Source organism: Pleurodeles waltl, chromosome 2_1 (genome assembly GCF_031143425.1).
Source record: "Pleurodeles waltl isolate 20211129_DDA chromosome 2_1, aPleWal1.hap1.20221129, whole genome shotgun sequence".
Taxonomy (NCBI): Eukaryota; Metazoa; Chordata; class Amphibia; order Caudata; family Salamandridae; genus Pleurodeles; species Pleurodeles waltl.
The window spans coordinates 804,485,028-804,507,457 of NC_090438.1; the positions used below are offsets into that span (position 1 = coordinate 804,485,028).

Sequence of the window (22,430 nt, forward strand, 5' to 3'; positions counted from 1 at the left end):
CAGATATTTCCACTTAGACAATGAAGACTCATCAGGTCATGGCTAGTCTTATTGTCCTTCGTTTGGGGGGGGAGGGGTTGTGTAGGAAAGTACCATCTTGCCTGGCATGTTACCCCCATATTTCACTGTATATATGTTGTTTTAGTGTATGTGTCACTGGGACCCTGCCAGCCAGGGCCCCACTGCTCATAAGTGTGCCCTGTATGTGTTCCCTGTGTGATGACTAACTGTCTCACTGAGGCTCTGCTAACCAGAACCTCAGTGGTTATGCTCTCTCTGCTTTCTAAATTGTCACTAACAGGCTAATGACCAATTTCACCAATTCACATTGGCATACTGGAGCACCCTTATAATTCCCTAGTATATGGTACTGAGGTACCCAGGGTATTGGGGTTCCAGGAGATCCCTATGGGCTGCAGCATTTCTTTTGCCACCCATAGGAAGATCTGACAATTCTTACACAGGCCTGCTAGTGCAGCCTGAGTGAAATAACGTCCATGTTATTTCACAGCCATTTACCACTGCACTTAAGTAACTTATAAGTCACCTATATGTCTAACCTTCACCTGGTGAAGGTTGGGTGCAGGTGCAAAGTTACTTAATGTGTGGGCACCCTGGCACTAGCCAAGGTGTCCCCACATCGTTCAGGGCAAATTCCCCGGACTTTGTGAGTGCAGGGACACCATTTCACGCATGCAGTATACATAGGTCACTACCTATGTATAGCTTCACAATGGTAACTCCGAACATGGCCATGTATCATGTCTAAGATCATGGAATTGTCACCCCAATGCCATTCTGGCATTGGGGAGACAATTCCATGATCCCCCGAGGCTCTAGCACAGACCCGGGTACTGCCAAACTGCCTTTCCCGGGGTTTCACTGCAGCTGCTGCTGCTGCCAACCCCTCAGACAGGTTTCTGCCCTCCTGGGGTCCAGCCAGGCCTGGCCCAGGAAGGCAGAACAAAGGACTTCCTCAGAGAGAGGGTGTTACACCCTCTCCCTTTGGAAAAAGGTGTCAGGGCTGGGGAGGAGTAGCCTCCCCCAGCCTCTGGAAATGCTTTGATGGGCACAGATGGTGCCCATCTCTGAATAAGCCAGTCTACACCGGTTCAGGGATCCCCCAGCCCTGCTCTGGCGCGAAACTGGACAAAGGAAAGGGGAGTGACCACTCCCCTGACGTGCACCTCCCAGGGGAGGTACCCAGAGCTCCTCCAGCGTGCCCCAGACCTCTGCCATCTTGGATTCACCTGTGTTACTAGCCTATCCTCCTTCCTAGGTAGCCAAACCTCCTTTTCTGGCTATTTAGGGTCTCTGCTTTGGGGAATTCTTCAAAAACTGAATGCAAGAGCTCATCAGAGTTCCTCTGCACTTCTCTCTTCACCTTCTGCCAAAGGATCGACCGCTGACTGCTCAGGACGGATGCAAAACCGCAACAAAGTAGCAAAGACGACTACTGCAACCTTGTTTCGCTGATCCTGCCGCTTTCTCGCCTGTTTCCTGGTGGTGCATGCTCTGGGGGTAGCCTGCCTCCTTCTTGCACCAGGAGCTCTGAAGAAATCTCCTGTGGGTCGACGGAATCTTCCCCCTGCAACCGCAGGCAACAAAAGACAGCATCACCGGTCCTCTGGGTCCCCTCTCAGCACGACGAGCGTGGTCCCTGGAACTCAGCAACTCTGTCCAAGTGACTCCCACAGTCCAGTGACTCTTCAGTCCAAGTTTGGTGGAGGTATGTCCTTGCCTCCCCACGCTAGACTGCATTGCTGGGTCCCGCGTGATTTGCAGCTGCTCCGGCTCCAGTGCACTCTTCCAGGATTTCCTTCGTGCACAGCCAAGCCTGGGTCCCCGACACTCTAACCTGCAGTGCACAACCTTCTGAGTTGTCCTCCGGCGTCGTGGGACTCCCCTTTCTGACTTCGGATGGACTCCGGTTCACTCCTCTTCTAAGTGCCTGTTCCGGTACTTCTGCGGGAGCTGCCTGCTTCTGTGAGGGCTCCCTGACTTGCTGGGCGCCCCCTCTGCCTCCTCATCCAAGTGGCGACATCCTGGTCCCTCCTGGGACACAGCAGCATCCAAAAACCCTAACCGCAACCCTTGCAGCTAGCAAGGCTTGTTTGCGGTCTTTCTGCGTGGGAATACCTCTGCAAGCTTCTTCACGACGTGGGACATCCATCCTCCAAAGGGGAAGTTCCTAGTCCTCTTCGTTCTTGCAGAAACCAAAGCTTCTTCCATCCAGTGGCAGCTTCTTTGCACCCACAGCTGGCATTTCCTGGGCATCTGCCCACTCTCGACATTGTCGCGACTCTTGGACTTGGTCCCCTTGTTTCACAGGTACTCAGGTCCGGAAATCCACTGTTGTTGCTTTGCTGGTGTTGGTCTTCCTTGCAGAAACCCCCTATCACGACTTCTGTGCTCTCTGGGGGTTGTAGGTGCACTTTACACCTACCTTACAGGGTCTTGGGGTGGGCTATTTTTCTAACCCTCACTGTTTTCTTACAGTCACAGCAACCCTCTACAAGCTCACATAGGTTTGGGGTCCATTCGTGGTTCGCATTCCACTTTTGGAGTATATGGTTTGTGTTGCCCCTATAGCTATGTGCTCCTATTGCAATCTATAGTAACTTTACACTGCTTGCATTACTTCCTTTTGCTATTACTGCATATTTTTGGTATTGTGTACATATATCTTGTGTATATTTGGCATTCTCATACTGAGGGTACTCACTGAGATACTTTTGGTATATTGTCATAAAAATTGATATTGTGCATATGACACCAGTGGTATAGTAGGAGCTTTGCATGTCTCCTAGTTCAGCCTAAGCTGCTCTGCTATAGCTACCTTCTATCAGCCTAAGCTGCTAGAAACACCTCTTCTACACTAATATGGGATAACTGGACCTGGTACAGAGTGTAAGTACCCCTTGGTACCCACTACAAGCCAGGCCAGCCTCCTATAGTTAGGCAGGAAATCTTGGATTCGAACTCTATGCATCAATTGTGTTTCTTTATTTTCTGCATTATTGCTACTGAATTAGTGGTCTTTTATATCCTAGTGAAGTTTCCTATTGTATGACATTTTGATTCACCTTATGTTTTTCATATATTTATAATAGGATTTGGGACTCATATATGTAAGTTTGACTTTGAGTCCGAATAAAGAACTTTGAACTATAATTTGGTCCCTGAAATTGAATGTGTGACTATTGAGTTACACTGTAATTAATTTGAATAATTTGGTGCATTGTCTCATCTTTCAGAACAGAGAATAAAAATTAATCGGACCCTAGAATTTAGAAATAGGGCCCATAGCTGAAGCATTAGTGCAATTATAATTATTATTGGCATTATGAATTTTTTTAAATTATTGTAGGTTTATATAACACAGACTTGAACTATGTGGTTTTCAGAGCACTAAATTTAGTAACATGCAGATGGGATTTTGGGGTGAGGTTCTATTATGTGATTTACTATTTCAATCGTAACGACACCTTTGAACGTTTCAGCATTGTATATAATATTAGGTTTCACTTTAAGTATGTTTTACATGAAATCATTGCTATATCTTTAGAGCTTGTTTTCTACAAAAGTAGGATATTTTCCACTTTCAATTTCATCAAGACCGGTAGGAGGGCACCCTGTTTGGAGTGCAGTTGTCTTAATATATATATGTATGCCATAGGAATTCTGTAAAAATCACACTTTCAGGAGTGGGGCTGCTTCCTGTTTAAAATAGTGGAGCGAACAGGAATGCCCTTAGGCCCAACCCCCAAAACTCTTAAACATGGTCCCTTATAAACAGTGTTTATAACGGGTCACGATTAAGAGCTCTGGAGTTAAGGCTGGAAGAAGTGAGAATTTTTCACACTGCCTAGCAGTGTGTATACATAACAAAAAAACAGCACAGTAAAAACAAAAAACAAAGAAAAAATACTTACCTACTCCAGTACTCTCCATTCTACAGTCCGGCAGCAAGGGGGTCTCTGAACCAACTCTTTACGGTAGTCCTGGTGCTGCACTCATGCTGCTCAGGCAGCAGGAGAGAAGCACCAAGATTGGCAGGAACGTGCTAGTTTGACGCTCCTTCAGGCCCTGGGCGCCTGTGCCTGCTCTCCACACAGCTGTCTGAGACAGCTTGGGTGGAGAGTTTTAAAGTGCACGTTAGGCTGGTCGTCGCAAGACAGCCCACCAAAGTGACATGCGCACTTTAAACTGGAGTGCCCACCACTCCTACTCCCTCGCTCCCAGTCAGCAGTGATGGCCCCACCCCAAAACTTGGCTCGGACTGGTTGGCTGCACTGAAAAATAAAACGGCAATAAAACGGTTTTATTGCTGTTTTGTTTTTAATTTTTGCTGGGCTGGCAGCAAGGTAGGCAAGGCCCCCATGTCCTAAAGGAGGCACCGGGACCGCCGCTGATTTTGAGGCAATTTATCAGCATTTTTTTTAAAGAAGAAGAAAGTGTGCACATTTCTAGTGTGGACTGAAACACATTTTAAACTCTGAACACTTATCAGCAGGAAAGCAATACTTTAAATGCTCCAGCAATTCTTAATACCAAAGAGGTACACTGTAATAATGAGTACCTCTGCATCTGTATTTCCATTACAAGCTTCGACCTGGATTATTACTGTTGTCGCTGTTATTGTTATATCCTCCGCAGCAAACCGTCGCTTTAACACAGTTTGCTAACCTTAAAACACTTATGCAGCAGATTTACACCCCCATTGTGAGCACGGAAACGTGGAAGATTTCTAAGGACAGGCGAAGCCCCATTCGATCTAAGAAGCTTTGGATAGAACATCACCTCTTGTCCTCCCCTAATTTTCACGATTTAATTTCCAGAGCCCACCTGTAAACCTTATCTCCCTTTCCTCCTGCAGCCCTCCTCGGCGCCGTGCGAAGAGCCGCAGAGCTGCCACACGACGGCAAGTTCACCGACTGAGCATGTTTATTCCTCTCTCCATCTAAGTTTATTGAGGCCTGCATTAAAGAGCTTTTGCAGATAATTGAGGAGCTCAACCTTTTTGTTTACCCAGGCTCTCGGAAATCTCATTCCGCTTTGACTTTAATCTGCCAGACCTTTGATGTTAGCTGTTAACCTGCTTGTATTTATCAACAGGCCCACGAGCCGCGCGCGCCCACGTGACGCAGCTCCACCGAGCCGCGATAAGTCTTCGCGCGGTCTTCTGGGTTCCTGTCAGAAGCTGTATTGAGCCATCCCTTGCTCACAACGGATAAGGTGGAGAAGTTTCCACTTACCGCACGGAGACGAGGTATTGTAATATTGATTTCCATTGATGTATTGTGAGTGAAGCGCAGGAATCTTCGCAGTTCAATCTCATTGCTTTAGCTGTGCCGCAGAGCCATGCAGTGTTGTTCAATCATTGCTGGATATATCCCTGTCTTAAAATTTCAATTTCTAAAATGAGCCTCCACCTTCTTCATTTTACGGTGCTGCCAGTGGTGGGTTACCCTCCCTATACCGCTGGTACTTTATCATGAACAATGCGTGCTTGCGGAAAAAGTGTTTTGCATGTTATTCACACAGACACAGCTGCGTTCCTGTGATTTTTGATTTATATTCCTAATGTTTTGTTAGATCTTTAATGTGCACAAATTCTGCCTGTTGCGATTAGTATAAGTGCACCTATTACGTTTTTAGTTCTTGGTTGCACATTTTATGAAGATTTTCCCGAGAAAAAGGCGAAAAACATTTTTCACTATTTCAAAGCAGTGTTTTCTCAAAATGTTGACAATTTCTAGAGCGCAGTTACATCTCAAATATGTCTTATACACTTTAAAAATTATACGGATTTGGGACATTCAGAATTTTTACTTTTGTAGAAAGGTCCAGTTTAGTGAGATTACAGAGTCTTTGTTTCCTTTCGGTAAACTTTGATAAACCTCTCATTTCAGTGTGTACCTGAATATCGAAACTAGAATATGGATAGCACAGAATATGGAAGACAAATTATCAAAACAGTCATATCAACAGGTAAGTATAGATTTTCTATAGCTAACTCCACATACAGCTATTTTGGTGATATGTATAGATCTTAAAGGTTCATAGGTGTTGAGTTAGGAATAGTAAATCTGTACTTCCCTATACGCGTTTAGCTTTTGATATTTTTCCCCTTGATTTTTATGTCACGATAATCTTGCAAGTCGGTAGTCTGGGGATTGCTATAAAGTAGTACAGTCCTAATTTCTGTGTACCCACCTACAACTGCTAAAATGGCCTACGATTTATATTCTCTTGCAACGAAGGACATTCTTATCAAAGTGGTCTAGTTTGAGAAAATAAATATGTGATCGCGTTTGTCTCTGTTGAATTCAGAGTGTGGTTTAGGTGTGTAAACATTCAAATAATGTTTACCGTTTTTTTGTCCTCAGATATTGTTTCGACCTTCGGTTTTGTGCCTGATTTGGTTTTAGCTGTGACATAATTTGCCGTTTTAAGTAAAGGACTATATATTTTAAGAGCTGTAAATCTGACACAATTGTGTCCTTTATGTCTCATTATTACCTTTTGTAGTGTAACTCATTTCCAAAAGCAAGGCTGGACTGCCTAGCTACTCTGCCCGTTTAAAAGCGACGAGCCAGACAGATATATTTGCCACCCAATAAAGTGTGCAGTACTGCCCGGGAGTATGTTATATCATTTGTTTTGTACGTATACTCACTCGAGAACTGCTATAGGACTAGTAGAAAGCGTCTGCCAGTAACCACTGCAGGGTTTTATGAATCAACGCCATCCCGGGCCTACTCCAGGCCCAAGCAAATTATTGTGCAACAGCTTCCCCTTTCTTCAGGAGAACAGAGTTTATCAGAGCTGTAGACATATTTCTCCAGCAGTAACTTGAGCAATGAAGAAACTTAATAAAATGAAGTGGAACATGGCTCTCATAATTCATGGTCTGTGCAGCACCAGTGGTCTTTAATGTAATAAATATCTGACCTGTCCCTGGGGCCATAAATAACAATAAACCCTTGCCAGCTAGATCTGCCCTCCCTTATGATTATAATGTGTACCAGTGCTGAGACATAGATGCTCGAGGGACAAAATAGAAATTCTGTTGTGTGGAACTGCAGAGATCTTCACCAGCGCTAATGGTCTGCCCATGATTTAGTTCACTAGGGGCTCATGAGAATTACCTATGGATCGGTGTGAGCTCTGGACCGAGGGGGCTGAGCAGGAGGCTGGGGAGGCAGGCATTAGGTGTGCCAGCTATCCCAGTCTGTGTATAGCTAGTGCAGAAGCTGTATGAGGACCATGAGGTGGTGCCAGTCTATCAGCAGTCCCTTCTGTGTGAAAAAGCAGCTGTTACATACTGTAGCTGACAGTCACTTTGGTGATTAGTGGTAGACAATGAGGTGAAGGGAGACACAAAGACAATCAAACTTTGGTTACTGTGGACGGTTGGCGGGTGGATTTTGTACTCTCTTTGTCATGGGGTAAGGCTGATATGCAATTGGAAGCCCTTACAGAAGTTGTCAACTATAAGCAGAGCCACTGGAATTAGGCAGTAGGGTAGCACCAAATTATGTGGAAGGATTGACTTATCTATGTGAAAGGACAGCACTAATTATGTGGCATAACTGAGCACTTTTCTTTATTATATTACCTCATTATTTTATGATTTTTACACATGATAATACTGTCTGGGCAGCGATGTCTTCTCATTAGTACCAGTTTAACAATCAAATACTGAAATAATCAACTAAAAGGTTGTAAGTTAACCTTTGACAAGTGCCTTCTACTGCGTGCAAACACGTTGCCTTGTTTTCAGTAACCTTTGATCCGTTTCAGCTAGAAGTAATTTTTTGTTGTTAAATCTGCTGATTATGCCGCAGACGATGGATTATGTGGCAAATACAGCAAATCCATAATAATGTGAAACAGCTGTGACCACAGAATAACATATTGACAGTGGCCCTGGCTATAAGTGTTTCTGAATTAGGTAAAAGGATGATAAACTTGAACTTTTTTCTGGAGTTTGATACTGCTGCAAGAAGGTAATTGATTTGCCAGCTGGTAAGGCCTACTCTGGAGACTCAGGAAGATGAACTTGTCAACAGGACCAGTGGAGGTTGATGAAAGGGGAGAGCAAAGATGAGGTAGCTGAAGAGACTTGGGGTTGCAGAAGGATGTGTTAGAGGTGCAGGTAGATGGGCCAGGTAACAAGGGTAGGATGTAGAGAGGTGAAGGACTTACATATGTATTTGCTTGTCTTTAGGGCAACTGTAACTCTACAGGACTTCACAGAGGACTTTGGAGCTTCTTCCATTCACAGATAATGAAACTAAGACTGACAGCTCAGTTATCATTGAGGCAGTCAAGGAAGTTAAGAGGTCCTAGGAATCCATGCCTCATGAGATTGTGTCTGCAGGATAATATGGGGGGAAGATAATTAATTGAACGTTTTGAGGTTGTTTAGGATTGTGTCCTAGGTAGAGTCAGGCTGGTAGGAGATTGAAACACTTGTATTTCAGGCTGTTGTTTCTTGTGGATAGTAGCAAAAGGACCTCTGGGTTAAAGATGAGGCACGTAGGAGGACTGTAATAGGAAACAACATTGTGCTTTCCTTAATACAAATGATCCTGGGTCTTGAGTTGACTCTTCTGGTCCCACATTGTGGCTCTTTGCTGGTATCAACCCTATTTCATTTGCTCCAATTGTCATGTAATGTTTGTGTGCAACAAATCTTTTCCCCTCACTTGTTCTCACCAACAACTTGTCTGTCCAGCTGGGTCACTGCTTATCACTGCCTGCCTTCTATTCCTTACAACTGCACTTCACTGAGCACCACTTCTTTTTAGTTGCAGTCCTTAGGCTTGAATCATACTAAGCAGCCATTTCACCCGCACAATATCATCAGTAGGGTCATAGACCAGCGTGTCTCTCCTGCTCCCTTGCTTTTCTCCTCTTGAACCTTTTCTCCTTCTTTGCACTCTCTCTGCATTACTCTTTCTCTTTCTTCTTGCAACTCTTCCTCAGCTCATTTCAAAAGTCTCCCACCATCTTCTTTTATTCCATCTGTAACCACCCTCCAGTACCACTCTCTAACTTTTACCTCTTCGTCCCCAATAGTAGACATCTCTGGCACCATAATTAGACTGTTAGACGCTGGATTGTAATACACCACACATTTCCTCTAACAGTGCAAGCGTTCTGGTGATCATGCGGTCTTGCAGACTGTTCATCTTACTCAGTAGAACTGATGTCCCATAGGACCTCCAAAGAAGAATGCAGAGGTTACTATGTCCCTTATTCCACTTCAAGATGATTGGCAAGTAGCAGTGCATTCGGCTTCAGATGCTTCACTGCAGAAGCTCGACATTGCAGAAGGTCAAGTTGGTTAGTATAGCTGCCATCATCACGCTGGAGTGTTCCCTAACAGTAGTGCAATGTAGCATATTTTCATGGCATAAAGGTAGGAAACACTGGCTTTGTCACTGGTCATTTAGGGCCAGATGTAGCAAAAGTTTTTACCCATTTTGTGTCTATGGGAAAAAGTGTTCGTACATATGGCCCTTAGTACTCTATTTGCATATTTAGTTCATCGCTGTTTACCCTGATTAGCAACAGTGGCATGCACTTGGTCACGCAAACAGTTAAATGCATATTTTTGCATTTTGTGGCTGACACTCAAAGTCAGTACATTTTCTTTTACACAGGAGCTGAGTTGAGCTGAGCTTGAAACAACGTCCAGTGAAAAATTAGTAAAGGACATGTCCTTACTGGAAGATGAAGGACCTACAGTAAACCGGCCATCAATCATGCTGTGATGCCCCGGCAACAGGTCAGTGGCAGTTCATTAATCTCCCTCACCCCACAACCCTACAAAAATAAAAACATCTGAGGCAGAAGTGACACAAAGTGGTGATACTTAACTCACGTCATTTGCATCACCATTCCATTGCTAGTGATGGTGCTTTAGATAGAAGAAAAAAAAACAGTGTCACATAACAGTGACTCTGGCTTGCAGAATAAGGAGGTTGGCGCTAGAAATTATCAGTGAGGGCACTGAGGAAGACGTGGCTGGCGTTGTTGAGTAACATGGTGGATTATGGGTGGATCTTTTGAAAAAGGAAACGCTGTGGGAAGAGGCGATTCAGGTGGTTCTGAAAAGACACTGGTGCAGGGGCCACCTATTTCTTTTTTCTGTTTGTACACAACATAATAAATCGAAAATCATTTCCAAATGACTTCACCTGCTGTCATAAGCAAAGGAGGTAGAGAGAGTTTTGTGATTGTGATAAATTATGGTGAACTGAGAAAGTAGCCAGAATGTTTGTCAGAAAGCGTGGAAGAGGATCTCAGTAAGTGTTATTTTAGTGATGTAACCCACCCACCAACTTTGCAATGATTCCACAAAAGAAAATCTGTTCCATCCGTAGTGTTGTTTTTTTACCATTGCAGACAATAGTACCACCACTGGTGAATCAAACTTCGCCATTACTGTTCACAGGAGCAAGGCGCAGAGAATCGCATTCACTAGGTGCAGTGCCAGGAGCTCAGCTCACTGAGAGCAACATCACACAAGGTTGCTGGGCATTGGCACAGAAAAAGTGCGATCGATCGGATATAATGCAAGCACGAAAAATATTTTGTCTTCTCGTGATAAAGTTATGAGGTTAGCCGTATTTTCCGTTCAAGCCCCACAACTCACAGATTGACTCGGTATGATCGTGCTAAAAATACAATTGGGTGGTCAGAAAATACACTTCACTATTATTTTCCAGTATGGAAGGTCTTCCAATTCGGAACAACAGCACACTCCTAAACTATTTAGGCTGAGAGACTTTGTGCTGGGATTGCATTAATTTCCAACGCAAATTACAATTTACGTTTGATAGTAATCAAAAGTAATACAAGGCTGTGCACGGGTGCGTGCATAAGCATTCCCAGGCAAACACCCGTGGGCTTTGACGCAAATCCCTATATACAAACAATTGTCGACAGGGATTTTCACCAAACTCCTGCACCCCTCTGAGGCAGGCATAACGAGGAGTAATACAGCAGTCTTTTGCTTTGGTGGGGAAGGGGAAAGACAGAATGTTTAATGCTAAGGCAGGAAGCGAAACACTTTTGTGGACTCACCTTGTCACGGAAGTTTTTTTTTCAAATCAAAGTTTCAGTGCCCACTAAAGGTGGTACGTTAGTGATCTGGCTGTTGGAGAGCATGGGGAGAGAGGGCAGTGCTGGGGCACTTTCAAGAGGGACCAGTTACAGGTCCAAATCAACCAAGTTTATTGCTCAAACAGGAAGACCTGTGGTTCTGGAAAGGAATTCAGAGCTCTGTATTTCTACAATTGTTGGCTATGAGTGGTTGAACGTTTTTTGTAGGCTCATTGGTTCCCACTTGCAACAAAAAACTGGGGTTTTATATTTAGGGTCCTACAGTATGCAGTACCTCCTTGTGATATAAGCATATGATTCAAATTATTCCTGAATCACAACAGCCATCCTAAGGAAACTGAACATACCTTATGTACCTAGATCCAGATTTAGTAATGATTTGCACCGGATTTGCAATTCAAGTTATGTTGGGATTTACTGCACAACATAAATCAGGATTTGCATTACATAGTTTCCCAGATAAAAACAAAATTGCACAGTGCCCTCGTTTTAGATTGCGTTGAATCAAGGGGGAGTTCTATGGGCAGCACATGGGTGTGTCTATGCGCCAGGTATGGGTTTTCAAGTAAATACCTATGTACAACCAACCATAGACACAGTTTTATGACAAAATCCTATCCTCGTTGAGGCAAGCACAACTAGGAGAAATGTTTACATTTCTCCTAATTTTTCATACTTTGCATGAGTGCTACATTGTACAGAACACAAACAAACCTGGAAAAATGTTAAAGTATAGTTTTTTTCGCTAGAAGGGTCCACCAAAAACCATAACTTGCAGGACGCATTCACCTTTGCAACAGTCTATTTCTAGTGGGCCAATTCTTGCATTGCTAGGATGTAAAGGGCATTCATTGGGTGTGTCATATTCAAGATCCATACATCTGGTCAACCAAACCCGAGCAGATCTTCCGGGACCTTAACTATGACGTTCCTAATGAACTACTTCTTAATATGAACTAGATAGCTTGTGTAGCCACCGCAGAGTGGAAAAAATATTATGGCCCTCATTACAACCCTGGCAGTAAATCCCGCTTTCCGCCGGGCTGAAGACCGCCAACATACCGTTGCGGCTGTGGAATTCCGCTACAGGTATTACGACTCACAGCTCAGAATCCGCCACAATGCAGACACCCACACAAGTCCGCCACACCAAAGGTCAGTGATAAACTGGCGATACCAAAACCCACACGTCACGCCAACAGGAATACGCCCACAGTATCACGACCCACGAATCAACGTGGCGGTCTTTCAACTGCGGTAATCCATTGGCCGCACACACCGCCGCTCTCAAAATACACACACATTTACAAAACACAACCACATTGGACAATTTGAAATACACACACCTGATACACCTACACACACCACACCCACACACCCAATCCAATATAAAGCACACACCCACATCACCCACAAACCCTTACAACCAACATTTTGAAAGAAGGCCAGAGAGAGAGATTAGCTAACACAACACCAGCATCCACAGACACACAACACCATCACTTATACAACATCCACGCACCTCAAACAACACCCACCAACACATCCCCTCACACACCACAACAGACAGCACCTCACACATCACCCACACCACATCATGGCACCTCAAAGACACCCCAGGTTTTCTGAGCAGGAGCTCAGGGTCATGGTGGAGGAAATCATCCGGGTAGAGCCACAGCTATTCGGATCACAGGTGCAGCAGACATCCATTGTTAGGAAGATGGAGCTATGGCGAAGAATCGTTAACAGGGTCAACGCAGTGGGACAGCATCCAAGAACACGGGATGACATCAGAAAGAGGTGGAACGGCCTACAGGGGAAAGTACGTTCCGTGGTATCCAGACACCAGATTGCTGTACAGAGGACTAGCGGTGGACCCCCACCTCCTCCCCCACAACTAACAACATGGGAGGAGCAAGTCTTGGCGATCATGCATCCTGAGGCACTCGCAGGAGTAGCAGGAGGACTGGACTCTGGTATGTCATATCTTAACTACTTTATCCCTCCCGCCCCACCTGCATGCCATCACATACTCCCACCCTCACCCTCACACCCATCACCCCAGCACCCCACAGATACCTCACTACCACAACCCACACATCCCAAAATCAAGCCCTGCATGTTACACCAATGCATGGACACCCATCACCAAAGCATGTCCAGTAGAGAGACTCACTCATGCCCCAAAATCACCAATCACACAAGGGCCACGCCAATAATTCAAGCACAGGAGTAGAGGTTAAATCACCCATTGCACAAGATGGCACACACAGACACTAAGATTATGCATTCACACCCCAACAGGACCCCTACCCAACGTCACCGGACAGGAGGTGCCAGACATATCCAGTCCCCCCACAGAAGAGGCCCACAGTGACAACAGCAGCTCTGCACGCCTGGATCAAGATGACCAGCCCGGCCCATCAGGGACCTCGGGACAGTCGCTTCCCCTGGCTCAGTCACAAACCACCACTGAACCTCCCCCCTCAGGAAACACCGCCACAGCACCCACCCAGCGGGCCCATCCCTCTGTCCCCAGGACACGTCATTCAGCAGTGTGTCCACCACTACAGGGAACCCAGGCAAACCCACTAACACAGGACTATCAGGGACCTGGGGGAGGTGGCAGTGGGCACACGGTTCAGGGGACAGAGGCACAGGATAACAGGGAAGCTGGGAGGACTGCTGTGCGACAGGGGGAGGACAGGCCCAGGGAACCCACTTTCCACGAGGCACTCTCCAACATCATGGGAGTTTACCACCATTCCCAGGAGACTATGGGCAGGATACTGGCCAAGTTTCAGGAGACCCAGGGGCTGCAGGAGGAACACTACCTTGGGATCAGGGAGGACTTGAAGGCCATCAACACCACCCTGGTCACCATTGCAGGGGTGCCGGCAGACCTTGTCAACACCAGGAGGTACACAGTGGCACACCAACGGGCCCCTGACACTAGCCTGGACGATGAACAGCCCTCCACCTGCGCAAGTGGACAGGAGGCACCGCCACAGGAACAACAGGCCACCAGCACCCCACCCCCTGCAGAAGGAGAACCACCCCGCAAACAGTCCCTGAGATCCAGGAACAAGACAGAGAACATTGCCAAGACACCCGCCAGGAAATAAAACCCCCATGAATGTCACCCTTCTGTCCCACTTTGACACCCTGTACATCTTAAACTGCCATTGCTCCACTTCCTATGCCCCATTGGACAATGCACCCGTGAAACAAATAGACTGGACTCTGCCATGGAAATTCCTCCACCATCACCCCAGCCCATTTCACACCCCCCTCCACTTATTTGCACAGAAATAAACACAGTTGAATCACAAAACAATCTGGAGTCAGTCTGTGCTTTCACAAATGTGTAATTGCAAAACTTCTGGAATATAGCAATGTCAATGTACTTGTTCACAAACCAATGTAACACAGCTGTAGGCCAGCAGTAAACATAGCAGAAGGCACAAAGTGTGACCCAGATCTGTGAAATGTAAAGGGAAAGTAACAAGTCAGGGTCCATACACTGAGTGAAAATGACAGACTTATGCTAGCTCCAACAATAGTATGAGATGTGGAAAGCAGTTACATCTTCTTACCTGTATCAACAAATGTCAAGGAACTCGTGAATTGATAAAGGATCAAGAGTCCATGTTCGTATACAGTAAGGTCCTCTTCCAAGCAATCAGGTACAATGTAGACCGAGAAATGTTAGCATCAATCCAATTTATTCTTGAGGTGTGATTCTCATATACTGGTAGGACAGATAACAGCCAACACGTGTTTCGTCTTAAGAGAAAATAATCTCAATGACTGCCTCAGGGCTGTAAAAGATACAATTACAACCAATATTACACACATACAATCTGTGTCAAGTCTTAAGAAATATATACAACAGATTGGTACCTCATCAACAGAATTCCAACACCAATTCCCATGTGACTTTGTGAAAAACGTCATTGTGTAAACACCAAAGTTTACTAGATGTGACAATTCATGAGTAAACAGCACATGAAGCCACCCATATATGTATTGATTAAATATAAGAGACAATCTGAAAATTAATAAAGCATTAATTTCAAGTCAATAGATAAACATGACTGGTCATGACACCCGCGTGAAAATTGAAAGACGTGGGGCAATCTAAGAGAGCCACAAAGTCAAAAGTTAAAGAATAGTGAGCCAAAGCCCCCAAGTAATTAGGAAAAAAAGGATTCCTTGCTTTCCTTAAAGTCCCAATTACTAAAGATCTGCGAAAAAAATTAATACACATAATGGCTAAATTAATCGAAAAGATCTATTGTGAGATTAGCGACTCAAGTTTACACGGATGTTAGATGTCGAAAAAGACACCTACCCAGTATTAGGCACTGTAGTATTGAATCCGCGTTGGCATGTAAGGGGTGTGTGTATATACACCTCCTTATCTGTAATCACAAACGAGAACGTTAAGGGAAAGTTTAAGGGAGTTCGTAAATACGCGGGCACAAGAAACCGCTATCGCCAAAAAAATAAAACTCACTTACCTCAAGGGTAACAGGAGGACATGGAATAACGTGTCCGGAGGGCCAAACCTCACTGTCCGGGCGGCGTGTAAGCAGGCCGGCGCGGAGAGGAGTCCGTCCTTTAAGGACAGCTAGCTTTCGATATAAGAAAGCAAGAAAGGACTACAATCCCTATTCGTGGGCGCCATCTTGGACGAGTGTATAACGATTCCCTGTGGAATTGGTTATTCAGAAAGGCCCAGTAAAAAAGGTATTGTATAATCTGTGGGCACTATTTTGGAAAAAAAGTAATATTAAAAAAGGAAATGGAGAAAATGGTAAAGAAACAGGGGCTAAGGCCATAATCATAGACATCATCTGGGAAGAGTGTAAATCTATTCCCAAAATAAAGGTTAATCAAAACAAAAGCAGAAAAAACAAGAGAATAAAAAGACTACAATATTAAACAAAAAGTGGGCACCATTTTAGACAGATAATCGAAGAGAATGGGATTATGGATATACCAACACGTCACCGACTACTGTGGATTATTGAAAAAGTAACAGAACAGAGCCTATTCATTTCTAACAGTGAAGGGGACAATAAGAAAATGTAAGAAATCATAATGTCTGCTCCATAGTTAATAGCAGTAGAACTAGGACCATGTCTATATTGAGCAGGCTATATCATGTGTGTGTCATGGCAATCCTAAGAACATTCTCAAAATGAACAAATTCCCCAGACCATAGTATACTTCTCACAACACAGTGAATAGACATTCGCCATCGGCTGGGAATTAATCCTGACGATGTGGATGTGTACAAACTGAACAGTCTAAATTGGCAAGAAATACTATTATTTTTTCTTCTTGTTACCTTTCCTTTTCCCTGCCCGCCCAACATGAGTGAGGCCGAGATGAACGTTAACTAATTGCATAACTCACTCACAATGAGATTCAAAATCAAAGTGAGAAACTAGCTGTAGTGCATGGCCAAATTATTCACCCAGGAAATACTCCATTTCATAATTCGTATTGAGGCCTTCTTCCACTGCCCTTAATTTAAGAATCCAATAACATTCACGCTTTCTAAGTGACAGTTCCCTATTTCCTCCACGGGGATCATTGTACATGTATTCAAAACCCAAAAATTCAAAGCTCTTTTTCTGACCTTGTTTGGGGCATTGTTTCATGTGTGTTACTATAAGATACCGATCATCCTCTTGTCTCAAAGCCCTATAATGCTCAATCACTCTTGTTCTTAATGATCTGATCATGCTGCCCACATAATATAATCCGCACTTACATACAATCATGTATATAATATAACTGCTGTTACATGTAATGTTCAAAATGATGCCGAATTGGTCACCAGTCTGATTACTGAAGGTGGAAATTCCAGATGTGGCCCATTTGCACATTCCTCAGTGACCACATTTATAGAACCCTTTGCTGCGACTAGTGAGCCAATCTACATGTTGGCGTGCACTGGGGTGACTGGGGCACAGTGTATTCTTGAGGGTCCGCCCCCTACGGTATGTAAAGATTGGGGTATTAGAAATGAATCCCTTGAGAGCTGCATCTGCTGTTAACACACGCCAATGTTTGATCATACATTTACGTAATAATGCAGAGGTTTGTGTATTGTTAACTATACAACGAATATTGGTATCAGTTGTTCTGGCTTTACGTCTGAGAGTATCTTTCCTTGCCATACACATATCTCTATTGCGTGCTTTTTCAAGAATACACTGTGGATAGCCTTGTTGTTGAAATCTGACCTCCATGTCATCTATACATTTTAAAAAGTCGGTTTCCAAACTGCAGTTCCTTCTTTCCCGCACCATTTCACCATATGGAATCGAATTTATCTGGTGTCTGGGATGTGAACTTGTTGCATGTAATATAGAGTTACAAGCTGTTTTTTTTCTGAACAGACGACTTTCAATCCTGTCATTATGAATGAAAAGTTCTACATCCAAAAATGGAATACTGATCGTACTGTGCTCCCAAGTGAATCTAATATTAAGGTCATTGGAATTCAGATATACTATGAAATTATTTAGTTTCTGTACATCGCCCGTCCATATCATTAAGCAGTCATCAATATATCTGCCCCAGAAAAGTATATCCATATTCCATGTATTACCTTCAGTACTCCAAATGACCTTCTGTTCAAAATACCCCATGAAGAGGTTCGCATATGCCGGTGAAAATCTGGATCCCATGGCAACCCCTTGTCTCTGGCGGTACCATTCTTTTTTAAATAAGAAAAAATTATTATCCAGGATAATTTCAACCATGGGAAGCAGAATTTTGGTATGTTCGTACAGGCTGGCTGATCTACTGGGGAGAAAATGGCGTAAGGTAATCATTCCCAAGTTGTGATTGATGCTTGTATAATGAGATGTCACGTCAAGGGTTCCTAGAGTCATCCCTGAGTCCCAATTAATATCCGCTAGGATACTCAGGATATGCTTAGTATCTTTAATGAAAGAAGGAAGATTAACCACAATGGGCTGCAAAAAGATGTCTACGTATTCAGAAAGTCTCTCCGTTGGGCCACCCATTCCTGATACTATTGGCCTGCCAGGTGGGAAACTCAGATTTTTGTGGATTTTCGGTAGAGCATATATACACGGATACCTAGGTCTAAATACTCGAAGATACATGTATTCGTCCTCTCTCAGTAAATGTTGATCAAGACACTGTTTTAAGAATTTATTGATCTTATTCGTAAGTCCTGGTATAGGATCTGATCCAATTTTCTCATTACATGTAATATCTTCTAGCTGACTATAGATCTCTAGTTTGTAGTCCTGGGTGTTCATGACCACGATATTACCACCCTTATCAGCCTCCTTGATGGTAATATCTTTGCATGTTTGTAAGTATCTTAAAGTCGTACTTTCCTCATGGCTCAAATTACTGTAACGGGTACGGTGATGAGTCCTATTTTTGCTTTCCATTTTATTTAGGTCTTGCCATACTAACTTGAAAAAAAGTGTCTATACAGTTACCACTAATGAGATCAGGTATCCACCTGGATTTAGTTTTCAGCCCACTATTTAGTGTGTCAGATGGAATATCTAAATCTGCCAAAATCTGTGAAACAGTAGTGGGATCCTGCTTATAATCTGTAATGAATACTAGTGGCATCGTGTCATGAACATCCTTAATTGAAAGAGGATGATGGTCTCTGTTAATGTCATACAGGCTATCATTATCCCTGTTGTCAGTATGGAGAGTAAAATACTTTTTGAGTTTCAATCTTCTAATGAACTTAAAAAAGTCAATTTTTGTCAATGTAAAGGCAAAGTAACAAGTCAGGGTCCATACACTGAGTGAAAATGACAGACTTATGCTAGCTCCAACAATAGTATGAGATGTGGGAAGCAGTTACATCTTCTTACCTGTGTCTCACTGGAAGTATTGCTTGATGATGTTGTTTCGGTTGTCAACATTTTCTTCTTCTGCCTCCTCTTCTTCACTGTCCACAGGCTCCACATCTGCCACAAGACCACCATCTGGCTCATCCTCCTGCAGAAAAGCCTTTATCTGTCTGTATTCCAGGCCTAAATAGGTGTGACACAGTTTTCTTCCATGCCATGTGGCCCCCTGAAATGGCGGCTGCCTGACCTGTAAGGTGAGACAAGGGGAAATGAGGTAACTGCGCTGGCATTGTACACCGTCGCAGTGGACGGTTGAAGAGCGCAGCGCAATTCAGCATTGGTTAACATTGGGCCCTATGGGTCCCAGGAGCCAATGACGATGTACACCGGCGGTGATGGTACGCACCACCGCGGACGTGGCCACCATTTTCTTACTGTTCCCTCACTTGATACCTGACCTTCAAGAGGAGAGGACCTACACTGCAAGTGCTGCTGTGACCTGTGTCTGGAAGCGACAATGGCTACAGTGTCTGGGGAAAGGGCCCCTGCCTTCACTTCGGAGGAGTTGGAGAAACTGGTGGATGGGGTCCTCCCCGAGTACACGCAAATGCACGGTCCTCCAGACAAACAGGTGAGTACACTGTTAGCATGGTGGATGGCACATGATTGTATGGAGTGTCGTGGATGGAAGATGGTGGGGAGGGGGACAGGCCAGCATGTCTGGATTGTGTGTGTATGTATGTCTGGGCCAGGGTGGGAGGTGTTTGGCAATGCGTGAGATGAAATGTACGGCATAGAAACATCCATTTTTACTTCACTTTTAGCGCCAACCAGAAGAAGGGTATTTGGCGTGCCATCGCCAAGGATGTCCGGACCCTGGGGGTCTACCGTAGACGGAGCACCCACTGCTGTAAAAGATGGGAGGACCTGCGCTGCTGGGCAAAGAAGACGGCGGAGGCCCAGCTGGGGCTGGCCTCCCAACGAGGAAGGGGTGCCCGGCCCACCATGACCCCACCTGATGTTCTGCATCCTGGTGGTGGCCTATCCGGAGTTGGATGGACACTTGAATGCATCACAGCAGCCACAAGGGGGTGAGTACAGTCTCTGAATCCAGACTTTGCGCGTGTTAAGAGTTACCTGGGTGGGGGATGTGGGCTACGGGTGCCCCTAGGCCAGGGCGAAGATGGCAGGGTAGGTCCCTTGTTGTGCAGGCTCTGAAGCACTCCTACCTCAATGCTGTTACTGGGCATCTACTACTGGGGAGGGTCCTGTGGGTTTCAGGTGTGCAGCTAATGGCTTTAGGCAATGTACCCCATGGGCTGGTGACTATCTTTGTAACTGGTAGTGCATGGCCTAATGCATAGGGCTGCTCCCTGTGTGTTGTGTACGCCAACGGTAGTGTTGTTCCTGGCATTGACCAAGTGTATCCTCTGTCTCTCCCCTCCCCCCTTTTGTTTTGTCACCCTGTCCTTGTGTGCATTAGCATCATCTGGCGGAGGAGCAGAGGCACTGGCGACTGAAGGAGCTGCATCCCACATGGGCCTGGATCCTGAATCCACAGACGGTGAGGGCACCAGTGGGACAGAGGTCGAGGGCTGCACCATGACAGGGACAGGAGTGGAGACCACAGACAGCGACTCCTCCTCCGATGGAAGCTACTTAGCCGTGGCGGACACCTCTGTGCCCACCCCAACAACAGGTACAGCCTCCACCCCCCCTACCAGCACTGCCCTCCCAGCAGCCCCTCATCGTGTTATTCAGAATACCATCCAGGGTGTCGAGAGGCATTTGCAACAAATAAATGCATACCTGGAGGGCATTCACTCTGGCATGGCGGCCCAACAGAGAGCATTTCAGGCTCTGGCCTCCGCACTGATGGCAGCCATTGTCCATGTATCTAGCCTCCCCCCTCCAACTTCCTCTACCCAGTCCCAATCCCAAGCACACCTTCGGACCAGCATTCACCCAAATCAACACACAGAAATGGCTCAGGCAAACACAAGCACCACACTTCATCTCACAGGCACTCACACAAGCACCATCCCCATGCAGACACATCAACATCCACTGCCTCCACTGTGTCCCCCTCCTCCTCTTCGTCCACCTCCCTCCCATTAGCATCTCCACTCACACCTGCATGCACTACATCCTCATCCACCACCACGATCACCAGCACGCCCATCACAACACACCCCTCACGAGCAGACACCACCCCCACAACCATGCACACGTCCCCTGTGTCCTCTCCCAGTGTGTCTGTGACCCCTCCTCCCAAAGTACACAAAGGCAAGCACCCACCCACCCAACAGCCATCCACCTCACAACAGCATCCAGCCCATGCACCTGCACCCAAACTCAGCAGACAGACACCTCCTACAATCACTCCCTCTTCCTCCACTCCCAAACCCTCTTCCCACCCCATTGTCTCTAAGAAGCTTTTCCTGGCAAACATTGACTTCTTCCCTTTCCCATTCCCCCCGTCCTTCCCCTCGGGCCAGGGTGTCCAGAAACCAGGCCAGCACCTCAGCCACCAAGTCGCCATCCGCTGTTGGACCTGCAACTCACAGAGGCTCAAAGGGGGCACCTGTCAGCCCAGCCAGTATGCCACCAATCCCTGCAAAGGACAAAAGCATTCCACCACCTGCCAAGGCGAAGAAGGGGCCAGCATGCAGAAAGGGAAAGGAGCACAAACCACCCAGCAAGGCCTCCTCAAAAACTCCAGCTGCCAGAGCCAAGGTCACACCACCATTTGCCAAGGTGAGGAAGGGGCAGAAAACGCCAGGCAAGGCACTTCGGCGGTCATTCTGACCTCGGCGGGCGGCGGTCGCCGCCCGCCATGCGGTTACCGCAGAATGACCGCGGCAGCCATTCCAACTTTCCCGCTGGGCCGGCGGGCGACCGCCAAAAGGCCGCCCGCCGGCCCAGCGGGAAAGCCCCTGCAACGAGGAAGCCGGCATAGTTGCAGGGGTGCGACGGGTGCAGTGGCACCCGTCGCGATTTTCACTGTCTGCAAAGCAGACAGTGAAAATCTGTATGGGGCCCTGTTAGGGGGCCCCTGCACTGCCCATGCCAGTGGCATGGGCAGTGCAGGGGCCCCCAGGGGCCCAACGACACCCGTTCCCGCCATCCTGGTTCTGGCGGTGACAACCGCCAGAAACAGGCTGGCGGGAAGGGGGTCGGAATCCCCATGGCGGCGCTGCAAGCAGTGCCGCCATGGCGGATTCCCTGGGCCAGGGAAAAACCGGCGGGAAACCGCCGATTCCCCTTTTCTGACCGCGGCTTTACCGCCGCAGTCAGAATAGCCCAGGAAGCACCGCCAGCCTGTTGGCGGTGCTTCCGCTGCCCTCCGCCCTGGCGGTCATGGACCGCCAGGGTCGGAATGACCCCCTTCATCTGTCGGAGGCCGCAGGTGAGTGC

At 46.1% G+C, this 22,430-nt stretch overlaps 1 long non-coding RNA gene across 1 annotated transcript in view; it reads left to right on the forward strand.

Annotated features, from left to right (window-relative positions):
• The first annotated feature begins 5,164 nt into the window (after positions 1 to 5,164).
• Positions 5,165 to 22,430, forward strand: part of LOC138259183 (uncharacterized) — a 29,307-nt gene continuing 12,041 nt past the window's right edge. The window contains exons 1-3 of the long non-coding RNA XR_011198664.1: positions 5,165 to 5,272; positions 5,916 to 5,994; positions 9,678 to 9,802. This is a non-coding gene — a long non-coding RNA (uncharacterized lncRNA). The remainder of the gene's footprint in view (positions 5,273 to 5,915; positions 5,995 to 9,677; positions 9,803 to 22,430) is intronic.